At 36.8% G+C, this 16,244-nt stretch overlaps 1 pseudogene; it reads right to left on the reverse strand.

Annotated features, from left to right (window-relative positions):
• Positions 1 to 4,088: 4,088 nt before the first annotated feature.
• LOC123781766 (large ribosomal subunit protein eL33-like) lies at positions 4,089 to 11,625 on the reverse strand (annotated as a pseudogene).
• Positions 11,626 to 16,244: the final 4,619 nt, after the last annotated feature.

A 16,244-nucleotide genomic window follows, 5' to 3' on the forward strand; every position in this document is an offset into this window, starting at 1 on the left:
TCTGTGATTGTGATACCTTCAGCTTTTTTGATTGCTTTGGCTATTTAGCGTCTTCTGTGGTTCCGTACAAATTTTGGGATTACTTGTTCTAGCTCTGTTTAAAGTGCTGTTGGCATTTTGATAGGGATTGCATTAAATCTGTAGATTGCTTTGGGTAGTATGGACATTTTAACAATATTTGTTCTTCCAGTTAATGAACATGGAATTTCATTCCATTGTTTGTGTTATCAATTTCTTTCATCATTGTTTTAGAGTATTTTGGAGTACAGGTCACTCATTGCCTTGACTATAAGTGTATTCCTAGGTATTTTATTTTTAGTATAATTGTAAATGGGATTGTTTTTTTAATTTCTCTTTCTGCTACTTTATTATCAGTGTATGGAAATGTAATGAGTTTCTGTTTATTGATTTTGTATCCTGTGGTTTTACTGAATTCGTTTATCAGTTCTAGTAGGTTTTTTTTGGGCAGTCTTTAGGGTTTTCTATCTATAGTATCCTGTCATCTCCAAATAGTGAAAGTTTTACAACTTCTTTATTGATTTGGATGCCTTTTATTTCTTTTTTGTTGTCTGATTGCTGTGGGTTGGATTTCCAGTATTATACTGAATAAAAGTGGTGAAAGTGGATATCCTTCTTGTCTGTTCCTGATCTTAGGGAAAAGCTCCCTGTTTTTCACTATTGACTATGATGTTACCTGTGGTTTTTTTTTCATGTGACCTTTATTATGTTGAGAAATGTTCTTTCTAAACCTACTTTGTTGAGGGTTTTTATCATGAATGGTTGTTGTATTTTGTCAAATGCTTTTTCTGCATCTATTGAAATGATCATATATTCTTTTGTTAATGTGATGTATCATGTTGATTGATTTGTAAATACCGATCCACCCTTGTATCCCAGGAATAAATCCCGCTTGATCATGGTGAATGATTTTTTAACGTATCATTGGATTTAGTTTGCTAATATTTTGTTGAGGATTTTTGTGTCTGTGTTCATCACAGATATTGGCCTTTACTTCTCTCTCTCTCTCTCTCTCTCTTTTTTGGTAGTGTCCTTATCTGGTTTTGGTATCAGAGTATTACCTCATAGCATGAATTTGGAAGCTTTCTTTCCTCTTCTAGTTTTTGGAATAGTTTGAGAAGAATATGTATTAACTCTTTTTTGAATGTTTGGTAAAGTCATCTGTGAAGCCATCTGGTCCTGGACTTTCGTTTCTTAGGAGTTTTTTGATTACTGACTTAATTTCATTATTGGTAACCAGTCTGTTCAGATTTTCTCTTTCTTCCTGATTCAGGTTTGGGAGGTTATATGTTTCTAGGAATTTATCCATTTTGGCATGTAATTTTTCATTATGTTCTCTTATAATCCTTTGTATTTCTGTGGTATTGGTTGTTATTTCTTCTCTTTCATTTCTGATTTTATTTGAGTCATCTTTTGACCACTCTTTTTATTGATGAGTCTAGCTAAAGGCTTATCAATTTTGTTGATCTTTTCAAGGAAAAAGCTCCTGATTTCATTGATCTATTCTGTTTTTTTTTTTTTTTACGTTTCTATTTCATTTATATCTGCTCTAATTTTTATTATTTCCTTTACTGGTTTTGGGTTTTGTTCTTTTTTGTTTGTTTGTTTTAGCAATTTTAGGTGTAAGATTAGGTTGTTTGCGATTTTTCTTGCTTCTTGGGGTAGGTCTGTATTGCTATAAACTTCCCTCTTAGAACAGCTTTTCCTGGACCCAAAGATTTTGGACCATTGTGCTTTTATTTTCATTTGTCTCATGTATTTTTTGTTTTCCTCTTTGATTTCTTGGTTGACCCATTCATTCATTGTTTAGTAGCATGTTATTTAACTTTCATGTGTTTGTGTTCCTTCCAGATTTTTTTCTTGTGGTTGTTTCCTAGTTTCTTAGCTTGTGGTTTTAAAAGATGCATGGGAAGACTTCAGTCTTTTTGAACTTGTTGAGGCTTATTTTGTGGCCTAACATGTGACCTGTTTTGGAGACTGATCCATTGTGCACTTTTAAAGAATGTGTATTCCGGGGCACCTGGGTGGCACAGTCGTTAAGCATCTGCCTTCGGCTCAGGTCATGATCTCAGCGTTCCGGGATCAAGCCCCACATCAGGATCCTCCACTAGGATCCTTCTTCTTCCTCTTCCACTCCCCCTGCTTGTGTTCCCTCTCTTGCTGGCTGTCTCTGTCAAATAAATAAATAGAATAGAAAAGAAAAGAAAAAAGAAAAGAAAAGAAAAGAAAAGAAAAGAATGTGTATTCTGCTGTTTTGGGATGGAAAGTTCTGAATATCTCTGTTAGATCTGTTTAGTCCAATGTGTTATTCAAAGGCATTGTTTCTGTATTGATTTTCTGTGTGTGGGATCTATCCATTGATGTAAGTGGGGTATTTCAGTCCTCTACTATTATTATATTAGTATTGATTACTTCCTTTATGTTTGTTATTAGCTGCTTTATATATTTGGGAGCTCCCATTTTGAGTGCATAAATATTTACAATTGTTATATCTTCTTGTTGGATTGTTCTCTTTATGATATATAGTGTCTGTCTCTTGTTACAGTGTTTGTTTTAAAGTCTTTTTTTTTGACGTAAGTATTGCTAGTACAGCTTTTGTTTCACTTCCATTTATATGATAAATGCTTTTCCATCCTTTTATTTTCAATCTGCATGTGTCTTTAGGTCTGAAATGAGCCTCTTGTAGGCAGTATATAGATGGGTCCTTTTTTTTTTTTTTTTTTTAAAGTCCATTCCATAGCCCTATGTTTTTTGGTTAGAATGTTTAGTCCATTACATTCAAAATAATTATTGATAGGTATGTACTTATTGCCATTTTTTTTACTTGTTTTACAGTTGTTTTTGTAGTTCTTACCTGTTTCTTTCTTCTCTTGCTCTCTTCTCTTATGATTTGTTGGCTTTCTTTAATGATATACTTGGAGTCTTTTTCTTTATTTTTTGCATATCTATTTCCAGTTTTTGATTTGTGGTAACTGTTAGGTTTATTTGTGACATCTCATGCATATAGCAGTCTATATTTGATGGTCACTTAATTTGAACCCATTCTTAAAACACTAAAATTTTACTCCCCTCCCCTCCACATTTTAGGTATATGGTGTCATACTTTCCATTCTTATATCTTGTGAATCCCTTAACTGATGTTTACAGATATACTCAATTTTACTGCTTTTATGCTTCCTCCTTTTTTTTACTCCTGATTATTGTGTCCTTTCCATTACAGAGTCCCCTTTAACATTTCTTGGGAGACTGGTTTAGTGGTGATGAATTCCTTTAACTTTTGTTTGTTTGGGAAACTCTTTCTCTTTCCTTTTATTCTGAATGATAGCCTTGCTGGATAAAGTATTTTTGGATGCAGATTTTGTTCTTTAAGCATTGTGCCACTCCCTTCTGGCCCGTGAAGTTTGTGCTGAAAAATCAACTGAGAGCCTTATGAGGTTTCCCTTATATGTAACTGTTTTCTCTTGCTGCTTTCAGAATTCTCTATCACTACTTTTTGCCATTTTAACTATTATGTGTCTTGGTGAACCTCCTTGAGTTGATTTTGTTAAGGGATCTCTGTGCCTCCTGGATCTGGATGTCTGTTTCCTTCCCCAGATTCTGAAAGTTTTCAGCTAATATTTCTTCAAATAAATTTTCTGCCCCCTTCTTTCTCTCTTTTCCTTCTGGGATCCCTGTGTTGTGAGTGTTACTATACTTGATGGTATCTCTGATTTCCCTTAATCTGTTCTCATTTTTATTACTCTTTTTTTCTTTTTGTTGTTCAGTTTGATTGCTTTCCATTACTGTTTTCCAGGTCATCGATCTGTTCTTCAGCTTCCTCTAGTCTATTATTTATTCCTTTTAGTTCTTTCTTTCTTTCTCTTAAAATCTACACATTTATTTACTTTTCAGTAAGTTTATTTATTTATTTTTAACAATTTTATTTATTTAGAGAGCATGTGAGCAGGAGAAGGGGCAGAGGGAGAAGGAGAGAGAGAATCTAAAGCAGACTCCACACTGAGTGTGGAGCCTGACATGGGGCTTAATCCCATGACCCTAAGATCATGACCTAATCAAAACGAAGAGTCGGATGCTTAACTGAGTAAGCCACCAGGTGCCCCTACTTTCAGTAAGTTGAAATCCTTGAGGGGTATATCATCACCTGGATTCTGTGGCCAGTAGCTTTAGCAGGAAGGTTGCTTTGGAATTTGGCATGGACCATGCCACTGTTTCCATGAGCATAGGTTACTTTTCCCCAGATTATTCTGGTTTTATTTGGTTTGCCCCAGGAGTCACTGTGTTCTTTGGTTGTACACGTAAACACATCTCTTGCCTAGATAGAATTCAGTTTCATCTTGAGCATAAATATCTTCAGTTTTAAGAAGAGCAGTGTGTTCTGTCTGGTTCTGGAGACCCCACATATAGCCAGCAAAAATGGGTTGGTTTGGGGTTATTTCCACTGATTTGGGTGTTATCTAGGTATATCTATCGGATGAAGTAAGCCTGGTATCCTCCAACTCCACCATCTTCCCTCATATTACCATATATTTTAAAAAGCTGTTTTTCCTTCACTGATTTGAGATGCTATATATATTTGGGCCTATATTTGGACTTTCTGTTCCATTGGCTTCTAGGTCTATTTGTATGGCTATAATATAGTAGTTTTTTTCCCCCATGAAGTTCTAAATAATTAAAAAAGTTGTAGAAACCTATCAACCACAGAGTCCTTTACCTCTTTACACAAAATGGTCTGAATTTGGTATACAATGAGAAGCAATAAAATGACCTAAGAACTTAACTCAAACGTTATAAAAATACTGAAAAGAAAATTCATGGATGTCTACAGGAAGGAATAATGAAGGCAAAGAAGTTTTTCTCCAGTATTTTTATCTGATTCTACATCTTCTAAATTCTCCATTGTAATTATAAAATAAAATAAAAACTAAGATTAAAATCTCATTTTCAAACTAAAAACTAAAAACATTCCAATTATTTGACATTGTAAACCTGTAATATTTGGTGAGTTAATAATTATTCCAATTAGAAACAAAATGCTTGTATGGATACAGCTTATTGTCTATTCTTGCTTCCAGTCTAGCCCTCTTCATCTTCATTTTTGATGCCACTGCCAGTGTTATTGTTCTTGAATATGATTATGCCAGTTTCTTATATGAATGGTTCAATGAATCTTCATTGGCTGTGTGATAGACTGAAGCTATTATTAATGGCAGCAAAGCCACCTGAAAGTCAAAAAGTAATTTTTGAGCTTTATGTTTTATACAGAAGTGATACATACAGGGAAGAATGAAGCAATGCTTGTCCCTGACCCTATGGTGTTTATGATCTAATGGGAAAGGCTGATAGGAAATAAGTGATTATAGGGAAGTGTGATGTGGGCTGTAATAGGATATTAGGCTACCCGTTTAGCCTTGTCACCTCCAAATAGCCCACTCTCCAGCTATGACAGACTATTTGCAGTCTCTGGAGTTAACCACTGTTGCTCGTCTACATGCTTTTGCATTTGCAACATCTTGGAATACTGGGTCTATCTGAAGGAGTCCATCATGACTCATTTGAAGCAGCTTCTCTTCTGAAAAACTTTCCTGTACCCTCTTCTGGGAATGGGCTCAATGCTCCCCCCCCCTTTGTGCTTTCATGTTACTCTGTGCATATTTCTCATTCATTTGTCATATGGTATTGAAGCTGTCTGTTTGCTTTTCTACCCTTCTTAATTGTAAGGGATGGCAGGGATGGGTGATCTTACTTAAATGATAGTAATATTGTATATAATCAACTCTCTGGAGGAGTTTTGTTAAATAGTGGTGAAGCAGTAACTGGAGGGAAATGGAATTATTATGCATGTTTTTTGGATGGTAGGAATGATCAAAAGAGAATGCAAATTTGATATTTACTCTGATATGCATTTCTTGCTTCCAACACCAGAAAAGTACAGAGATGACTGTTTTCTCTAATTTTCCCATGTTATCTAGCTTTTTTTTTAATTAAAAGGAAAACTGTAATTCTATTTATTCTATCTCCATAACTTTTCCAAAGGTCATAAAGCTTATAAGTGTCCTGTATGGCATGTATCACTGTGATTATAGGTGGGCGACCTAGTGGCTTTAATACCAAATTCAAAGCATTTGCAGCAGTGGTATAAGAAGCCTAAGATGTTTCAATTTGTGGCCCACAGAACTTGTCTAAGGACATATTCTTTTATATACTTTAATCAGTTGTCTGAACAAAGAAATCAAAGTGATTTAAAACAAATTTTTAATTGAAGTACAGGTGACACCCAACGTTACATTAGTTTTAGGTGTGTGACATAGTGACTCAGCAGCTGTGCATTATGCTGTGCTCACTGCAGATACAGCTACCATCTATCACCATATAATGCTATTACAGGGTGAGTTTTTCTTTTTTCTTTTTTTTTTTTTTTGGAGAGGGAGAGAGAGAGTGATTGTGAGTGGTGGGGGACGGGTAGAAGGAGACGGAGAGAGAGAATCTTAAACAGGCTCCACATTCAGTGTGGAGCCCGATGGGGGGTTCGATCTAACAACTCCGAGATCATGACTTGAGCTAAAACCAAGAGTTGGATGCTTACCCAACTGAGCTACTCAGGCGCCCCTACAGGGTGACTTTTTAAAATCAAATCTCCACTAAGGAAGTTATTTAATATGATTAATATTTGAGATTCAGAATGATCGTATGAAGAAGGAAAATGATTCTCTAGAATTAGGGCAAAGGACTCTTCAGAAAAAACAAAACAAAACAACCCAAGCTTTAAGCACCAAAGTAGTAGTGTTTAGGTATAAGGGTAAAAGAAATATTCTTGAAGAATCCATTTCAACATATGCTTAATAAATATTGTAACAGTATTTTGGTAAAAGGAAAGTTGATTTCATAATCTAAATGGGATATTATGTATAAGACTCAGGAAATAAATCTTGCTGTTCTATTATTATTTATTATCATTATCTAGATGCTTGGTGAAAAAGCTACGGTGAAAATACTGCATCCACTTTGGGTCACCATATTTTAGATGAAATGATGATGAAACTAGGGTCACATTCTGAGAGTACTGACCACAATGAACAAGAGAGAACACAGTGCAGTAGAATACATAGGTGGGCCTTCCATGAATTACGTCTTAGAAGAGAAATAATTGTTTTAATGGTGGAGGATTGCAAGGGAGGCAGTATGGGGGAAGAGAACCTCAGTGTGTAAGGGTAGGAGATCATATTTGATATCTCTTTGGGTTCTTTGGATTTGCCTAGATAGACCATCTGTATCTATTTAATTATGATTAATTAAAATTAATAGCTTTTGATTACTGAGGAATATGCACCAGATTCTGTTTTAGGTGCTTTAACTATCTCTTAATATTAAAAAACAGTGGGTAGGTTATAATTATTTGATTTTATGTGGGAGAATACTGAGAATCATATCCTTATTGTCATGTGGAAAGTGATGGAATTAGGAGTGGTAACACTGCACAGAATTGGGACAGTTGTCCCTTTATATTTTAGCCAATGTGGGACATTGGGTCTTTCAAGGATTCTTCTGCTTGCTGTGTCTGCAGAATCCAGGACTCATGGCTCTTAACTCTGAACCAATGTTCTTTCCTCCCACCCTCCCTTCTTTCCTTCCTTCTTCGTCAAGTGTTTACTGAGTGAGATATGTCCGGCCCTGTGCTAGGAGCATGGTGATCCAGAATGGTTGAATCCTTGCTTTCGCTTTGTACACGGTACCATGCAGCACACGGGAGATACAAGTATAAATGAGCAAGTTCTGTTTTCAAGGAAACCAGTTTCTGGACAACCAGTTGGTGGTATAATGGACAAAATGGGAATGAAAGACAGGGATCTAGCTTAGCAGGCTTAGGATGCTGTGGAAAAGAGTCTTTGACACATCAAGCAGGGAAATGGTGTGGTTAGATAAATCATTCCTGGTGGAATTATGTAGAGGGAATATTTGAGGATTAAGAGATTGCAGGAAGGGAGCTAAGTTTGGAGGCTGTGGTAGTATTCCTGTGAAAGACCAAGAGAATTTGAACCCGAATAGTGAGAGGAGAGAGGAGGTACGAAGGGAGATGGGAGAACCATTTTAAAGGTAGAATTGAAGGACTTGATGAATGATCACATGTGGAAATGGTGAGACAAAGGCTGCTTTCAGAAAAGTCTAGCTGCTCATTGGAGCATCCTGTCGAGAATATAGTGGTTTTTGCATGATCATTGATGTTGAGGTCCTTTTGCCACTCTCAGTGTTGTCTGTCCCCTGCCTTGGAGTCTAAAGCAGCACAGGCAAATAACAAAAATGAAACAGTTTTCCCCAAATACACAAATCCAGCTCCATGGGCTTTCTCATTACCTTTCCTTGTGCTTTTTATTGTTAATATTTATTGAGTGCTCACCATGTGTCCAGTGACGGTTTAAGCAATTTACATTGAATTAACTGATTTATTCTCACAAGAATCCTATGAAACAGGTGGTGGTTTATATCTCTGTTTTTACAGATGAGACAACTGAGGCACAGAGTGATTAGGTAATTTGCATGAGCCCCCCCTCCCACTGCACCACAGGCAGTTGGGCCTTGAAACCCAAGCAGTCCACATCCAATCTTGTCATCTCAATCATTATACTTTATAGATGGAATTGCTTTCTTAATTTCTTCAGATTGTTCATTGCTGGGGTATTAGAAACGCAAATGATTTTTGTTTGTTGATCACATGCCCTGAAACTTTGCTGAATCTGTTTGTTAGTTTCAGCAGTGTTTCTGTGGATTCTTATGGGCTTCTGCCTCAGTTTTGTTATGATATTTTTTTTTCTTTCCAAATCTGTTGCTATTGATTTAATCTAGAATATCCAAGACTTAAAAAATATCTTTTGTATTTTTAAAATGTTACATAAAATTTACCTTCTTCTTCTTCTTCTTCTCCTTCTTCTTCACTTCTTGTATTGTCTGGCTTAGAGAATTTGTTAAAAAAAGAAAAGACATGGGGTGCCTGGGTGGCTCAGTTGGTTAAGATTCCAACTCCTGGTTTTGCCTGAGGTCATGATCTCACATTGTGAGATGAAGGTCAGTGTGGGGCTCTGTGTTCATCATGGAATCTGCTTCAGAGTCTCTCCCTCCCCCTCTACTCGCCCCCCTTCCTCCGGCTCATGCTTGCTCTCCCTCTCTCAAATAAATAAATAAATAAATAAATAAATAAATAAATAAATAAGTAAATAAATAAATAAATAAATAAATAAGTAAAATCTTAAAAAAAAGGACTGAAAATAAAGAACATCTTCAGTAGCATTTTTAAGTGCTAAAGAAATAAAGTGTTAGGGGGTGCCTGGGTGGCACAGCAGTTAAGCATCTGCCTTCGGCTCAGGGCGTGATCCCAGCGTTATGGGATCGAGCCCCACATCAGGCTCCTCCGCTATGAGCCTGCTTCTTCCTCTCCCACTCCCCCTGCTTGTGTTCCCTCTCTCGCTGGCTGTCTCTATCTCTGTCGAATAAATAAATAAAATCTTAAAAAAAAAAAAGAAATAAAGTGTTAAAAGCAAGCAATGCTATCATCAATTAAGACCACCATAAGGTTCTGTGGATTGATTTGTTTTGGTTGGAGAATTAAGTGGAGTTACAGCAATATCAGTTACTATGATCAAATGACCCTCATCTAATTAGGTAATTTAGATAGCCCACTCATCCTGGCAAATTGTGGCTGCTTAAATCTGTTCTTGATTTGAAGGAAATGTGGTGATTTAACTTCCTTTCATAGTAAACAAAAAATAACTTGTTCCTCTTTCCTTGCTTATTTATGGTTCCTGGCAGTCAGGGTTGACTCTTCGTTTCCCAGACAAGTCTTCCCCTGCCCTGTCCCATTTCTTTTCTGAGTTTTAAAATTAATATCCTTTCATTTTTATTATCCACTCATAAGACACGTTGAATTTTATTGCCGTTAGTGTAAAATGGTAAAACCACATTCTTTTCCCACCTTTTTAATGTCTGACCCAGAAGTGCTTCCTGCTCTTGCAGCCTTGACCTTAGCCCCTGGGTTATGATGGATATACAACAAATGGAGCATATCATAGCATTTTAGGACTAGGAGAGACCTTGGAAGTCACTTCCTGGTGAGAAATTGTAACCCTCACTCCGCACTCCTATTTTCAGGATTTCAATACATCTTGGAAATGATGACTCATGGTGCAGCTCTTATTCTCAGCGTCAAAATAGAGAAATGGAGACGTTTACATCCAAGTTAACAGAGAGGAATAAATTGCAACTAATTAGTTATATTCAGATACAGTGTTCTGGCTTCTGGTTCTCAAAGACAGGGAAGGAAAAAGCAGAAACCAAAATCACAGTAAAGGAAGGCTTAGGAATTTGACATCATATCTTTTCTAAATATCTATCACTGAATCCGTGTCCTCTTGAGCTCATGTCTAGTGCACTAGGTTCCCTCTGATAGCATCATGGTTTAGCCCTTTGCCTATAAACTTGTATGTAGAGGCATCCAAGTTACAATATTCCAACATCCTTCACATATTCTTAAGGACACTGTAGACTGTGACTCCCTAGTATTTCACATGTATTTTATATTAACTTATGGTTATATATGCAGATTCATTTTTTTATACTTCATGAATTTTAATATTAAAGTGGAAAACAGGGGCGCCTGGGTAGCACAGCGGTTAAGCGTCTGCCTTCGGCTCAGGGCGTGATCCCGGCGTTATGGGATTGAGCCCCACATCAGGCTCCTCCACTATGAGCCTGCTTCTTCCTCTCCCACTCCCCCTGCTTGTGTTCCCTCTCTCGCTGGCTGTCTCTATCTCTGTCGAATAAATAAATAAAATCTTTAAAAAAAAAAGTGGAAAACAATGCTTTATTTTATTTTATTATTTTTTCTTTTTTAAATTTAAATTCAGTTAGCCAACATATAATACATCATTAGTTTCAGATATAGTGTTGACTAATTCATCAGTTGTGTGTAATAACTCATCCCATCACATGCCCTCCTTAATGCCCATCACCTAATTACCCCATCTCACCACCCATCTCCCCTCCAGCAACCCTCAGTTTGTTTCCTATAGTTAAAAGAGTCTCTCATGGTTTTTCCTCCTCTCTGATGACTTCCCATTCAGTTTTCCCTCCCTTCCCCTATGATCCTCTGTGCTATTTCTTATATTCCACATATGAGTGAAACCATATGATAATTGTCTTTCTCTAATTGACTTATTTAGCTTATTATAATACCCTCCAGTTCATCTACGTCGATGTAAATGTTAAGTATTTATCTTTTCTGACGGCTGAGTAATATTCCATTGTGTGTGTGTATATATATATATATATATATCTCACATCTTCTTTATCCATTTATTTGTCAATGGACGTTGCAGCCCTTTCCACAGTTTGGCTATAGTGGACATTGCTGCTATGAACATTGGGGTGCAGGTGCCCCTTCAGATCACTACATTTGTATCACTGGGGTAAATACCAACTAGTGCAATTGCTGGGTTGTAGGGTAGCTCTGTTTTTAAATTCTTGAGGAATTTCAATACTGTTTTCCAGAGTGGCTGTACCAGCTTGCATTCCCACCAACAGTGTAAGAGGGTTCTCCTCTCTCCACATCCTCCCCAACATTTGTTGTTTCCTGACTTGTTAATTTTAGCCATTCTGACTTGTGTGAGATCGTATCTCATTGTGGTTTTGATTTGTATTTCTCTGATGCTGAGTGATGTTGAGCATTGTTTCATGTGTCTCTTGGCCATTTGTGTGTCTTCTTTGGAGAAATATCTGTTCATGTCTCCACCCATTTCTTTTTTTTTTTTTTTTTAAGATTTTATTTATTCATTTGACAGAGATAGAGACAGCCAGTGAGAGAGGGAACACAAGCAGGGGGAGTGGGAGAGGAAGAAGCAGGCCCACAGCGGAAGAGCCTGATGTGGGGCTCGATCCCGGAACGCCGGGATCACGCCCTGAGCCGAAGGCAGATGCCTAACTGCTGTGCCACCCAGGCGCCCCTCCACCCATTTCTTGACTGGATTATTTGTTTTTTGGGTGTTGAGTTTGATAAATTCTTTAGAGACCTTGGATAATAGCCCTTTATTTGAAATGTCATTTGGAAATATCTTCTCCCATTCTGTAGGTTGCCTTTTAGTTTTGTTGACTGTTTCTTTGCTGTGCAGAAGCTTTTTATCTTGACAGAGTCCCAATTTGTTCATTTTTGCTTTTGTTTCCCTTGCCTTTGGAGATGTGTCTTGCAAGAAGTTGCTGCGGCTGAGGTCAAAGAGGTTGCTGCCTGTGTTCTCCTCTTGCATTTTGATGGATTCCATTCTCACATTTAGGTCTTTCATCCATTTTGAGTTTATCTTTGTGTATGGTGTAAGGGAATGGTCCAGTTTCATTCTTCTATGTGTGGCTGTGCAATTTTCACAGCACCATTTATTAAAGAGACTGTCCTTTTTCCGCTGATATTCTTTCTTGCTTTATCGAATATTGGTTGACCATAGAGTTGAGGGTCCATTTCTGGGTTTTCTGTTCTGTTCCACTGATCTATATGTCTTTTTTTGTGCCACAACCATACTGTCTTGATGATTACAGCTTTGTAATAGAGCTTGAAGTCTGGGATTGTGATGCCACCAGCTTTGGTTTTCTTTTTCAACATTTCTCTGGCTATTCGGGGTGTTTTCCAGTTCCATACAAATTTTAGGATTATTTGTTTCAGCTCTGTGAAAAATGATGATACTATTTTGATAGAGATTTCATTGAATGTGTAGATGGCTTTACACATTTAACAATATTTATTCTTCCAGTCCATGAGCATATTACGTTTTTCCATCTCTTTGTGTCTTCCTCAAGTTCTTTCATAAGTGTTATATAATTTTCAGAGTGCAGATCCTTGACCTCTTTGGTTAGGTTTATTCCTAGATATCTTATGCCATATTTGGTGCAATTATAAATGGGATTAATTCCTTAATTTCTCTTTCTTCTGTCTCATTGTTAGTGAATAGAAATGCAACTGATTTCTGTGCATTGATTTTATATTGTGCTGCTTTGCTGAATTCCTGTATGAGTTCTAGCAAATTTTGGGAGGAGTCCTTAGGGTTTTCCACAGGGTATCGTGTCATCTGTGAAGAGTGAGAGTTTGACGTCTTTGCCAATTTGGATGCTTTTTGTTTCTTTTTGTTGTCTGATTGCTAAGGCTAGGACTTAAGATACTAGGTTGAACAGCAGTGGTGAGAGTAGACATCCGTCGTGTTCCTTACCTTAGGGAGAAAGCTCTCAGTGTTTCCCCATTGAGAATGGTATTTGCTATGGGCTTTTCACATATGGCTTTTATGATATTGAGGTACGTTTCCTGTATCCCTACACTGTGGAGAGTTTTAATCAAGAAAGGATGCTATATTTTGTCAAATGCTCTTTCTGCATCAATTGAGAGGATCATAGAGTTCTTGTCCTTTCTTTTATTAATGTAGTGTATCACAGTGATTGATTTGCAAATGTTTAACCACTTGCAGTCCAGGAATAAATTCCACTTGGTCATGGTGAATAATCATTTTAATGTACTGTTGGATCCGATTAGTGATCTTGGTGAGAATTTTTGCATCCATGTTCATCAGGGATATTGGTCTGTAATTCTCCTTTTTGGTAGGGTCTTTGTCTGGTTTTGGGATCAAGGTAATGCTGGCCTCATAGAAAGAGTTTGGATGTTTTCCTTCCATTTCTATGTTTTGAAACAGCTTCAAAAGAATAGGTATTAATTATTCTTTAAATGTTTGGTAGAATTCCACTGGGAGGTCTTTAGATCCTGGGCTCTTGTTTGTTGTGACATTTTTGATTACTGCTTTGATTTCTTTGCTGGCTATGGGTCCGATCAGGTTTCCTGTTTCTTCCTGTTTCAGTTTTGGTAGTTTATATGTTTCTAGGAATACATCCATTTCTTCCAGATTGCCTAATTTGTTGGCATATACTCTTAATGTGTTCTTATAATTGTTTGTATTTCTGTAGTGTTGGTTCTGATCTCTCCTCTTTCATTCATGATTTCATTTATTTGGGTCCTTTCTCTTTTCTTTTGATAATTATGGCCAGGGGTTTATCAACTTTATTAATTCTTTCGAAGAACCAGCCTCTAGTTTCATTGATCTGTTCTACTGTTCTTTTGTTTTTCATTGATTTCTGCTCTAACCTTTATTATTTCTCTCTTGCTTGGTTTAGGCTTTATTTGTTGTTCTTTTTCCAGCTCCTTTACATGTAAGGTTACCTTGTGTATTTGAGTTCTCTAATTTTTTTGAGAAATCTTGTATCGCTATGTATATCCCTTTTAGGACTGCCTTTGCTGTATCCCAAAGGTTTTGAACAGTTGTGTTTTCATTTTCATTTGTTTCCATGAATTTTTAAAATTCTTTAATTTCCTGGTTGACCCATTCATTCTTTAGTAGGATGCTCCTTAACCTCCAAGTGTTTGAATTCCTTCCAAATTTTCTCCTGTAATTGAGTTCAAGTTTTAAAGCATTGTGATCTGAAAATATGCAGGGAATAATCCCAGTGTTTTGGCACCTTTTGAGACCTGATTCTTGACCCAGTGTGTGATCTATTCTGGATAATGTTCCATGTGCACTCGAGAAGAATGTGTATTCTGTTGCTTTAGGATGGAATGCTCTCTCTATATATTTGTGAAGTTTATCTGGTCAAGTGTGTCATTCAAAGCCCTTGTTTCCTTGTTGATCTTCTGCTTAGATGATCTATCCATTGCTGTGAGTAGGGTGTTGAAATCCCCTGCTATTAGTGTATTATTATCAGTGTGTTTCTTTAATTTGGTTATTAATTGGTTTATATAATCGGCTGCTCCTGAGTTAGGAGCATAAATATTTATAATTGTTAGATTTTCTTGGATAGATCCTATAAGTATGATATAGTGTCCCTCTTCATCCCTTACTACAGTCTTTGTTTTAAAATCTAATTTGTCCTTCAGAAACCAGGGATGTACTGTATGGTGACTAACATAATATAATAAAAAAAAATTAAAAAAAATAAACCTAAGTGAATGTGTATAAAATGACAAAAAAAATCTAATTTGTCTGATATGAGGATTGCTACCTTAGCTTTCTTTTGATGTCCATTAGCATGATAAATTGTCCCCCCCCCCTCAATCTGGCAGTGTCTTTAGGTCTAAAATGAGTTTCTTTAGACAGTGTATGGATGGGTCTTGCTTTTTTATCCAATCTGATACCTTGTGTCTTTTGTTTGGGGCATTTAGCCCATTTACATTCAGAGTAACTATTGAAGATATGAATTTAGTGCCATTGTATCACCTGTAAAGTCCCTTTTTCTGTAGATTGTCCCTGTTTCCTTCTGATCTCTGTTACTTTTGGGCTCTCTTTTTGCTTAAAGTATCCACTTTAATATTTCTTTCAGGGCTGGTTTAGTGATCACAAATTCTTTCAGTTTCTGTTTGTCCTGGAAGCTTTTTAATCTCCTCTTCCATTCCGAATGATAGCCTGCTGGATAAAGTATTCTTGGCTGCACGTTTTTCTCATTTAGTACCCTGAATATATCACGACAGTCCTTTCTGGCCGGCCAGATCTCTGTGTACAGATTTGTCAGTCTAATGTTTCTACCCTTGTAGGTTATGGACCTCTTGCCTCGAGCTGCTTTTAGGATTTTCTCTTTATTTCTGAAATTTGCAAGCTTCATTATTATATGTTGGGGTGTTGATCTATTTTTATTGATTTTGAGGGGGGCTTTCTCTACCTCTTGGACTTGAATGCCTGTTTCCTTACGCAGATTAGGGAAGTTCTTAACTTTGATTTGCTTAAATATACCTTCTGTCCCTCTCTCATTCTCTTCTTCCTCTGGGACACCAATAATTCTAAGATTGTTTCACTTTGTGGTATCATGGATTTCTCGAAGCCTTCCCTCATGGTCCATTAATTGTTTTTCTCTCTTTTCCTCAGCTTCCTTCCTTTCCATCATCTTGTCTTCTATGTTATTGACTCTGTCTTTTGCCTCAGTTACCCTAGCTGTTAGAGCATCCATTTTAGACTGCATCTCAGTTAAAGCATTTTTAATTTTGGCCTGTTTAGATTTTATTTCTGCACGAAGAGATTCTCTAGTGTCTTTTATGCTTTTTTCAAGCCAGCTAGCAACTTTATAATTGTTATCCTGAATTCAAGCTCTGACATGTTACTTCTATCCATATTGACGAGATCTGTGACAGAGAGTATTGTCTCTGGTTTTTTCTTTTGTTGTGGATTCCTCCT

This window comes from Ursus americanus, chromosome 25, assembly GCF_024610735.1.
Source record: "Ursus americanus isolate L20-20 chromosome 25, mUrsAme1.1.p, whole genome shotgun sequence".
Lineage (NCBI taxonomy): Eukaryota > Metazoa > Chordata > Mammalia > Carnivora > Ursidae > Ursus > Ursus americanus.